Source organism: Myotis brandtii, unplaced genomic scaffold (assembly GCF_000412655.1).
Source record: "Myotis brandtii unplaced genomic scaffold, ASM41265v1 scaffold303, whole genome shotgun sequence".
Lineage (NCBI taxonomy): Eukaryota > Metazoa > Chordata > Mammalia > Chiroptera > Vespertilionidae > Myotis > Myotis brandtii.
This window is the reverse complement of record NW_005361573.1, coordinates 5,048,885-5,049,154: the sequence shown is the minus strand read 5'-3', so window position 1 is coordinate 5,049,154 and position 270 is coordinate 5,048,885.

Genomic DNA, 270 nt, shown 5'->3' with positions numbered 1-270 from the left:
CCACATCATGAGGAAGAGTGGCCCCTGGAAATGCATGATAGTCACTCCAGAGTGTACTTTGTGCAGCCACAGGAAAAGGTTAACCCCAAAACAAAGCATGTGTTCATAAATAATGCCCATATTAGCCATTCAGCCCACACACACGTTGCCGAGGGACTAGAACATTCCAGGCACCACGAATGCCAACGTGAGGGAAATCCCAAATACGTGGCACCCCCACTGGACATTTTTAAGGAAACCAGAAAATCCTCTTGACTCAAGATTATCCCA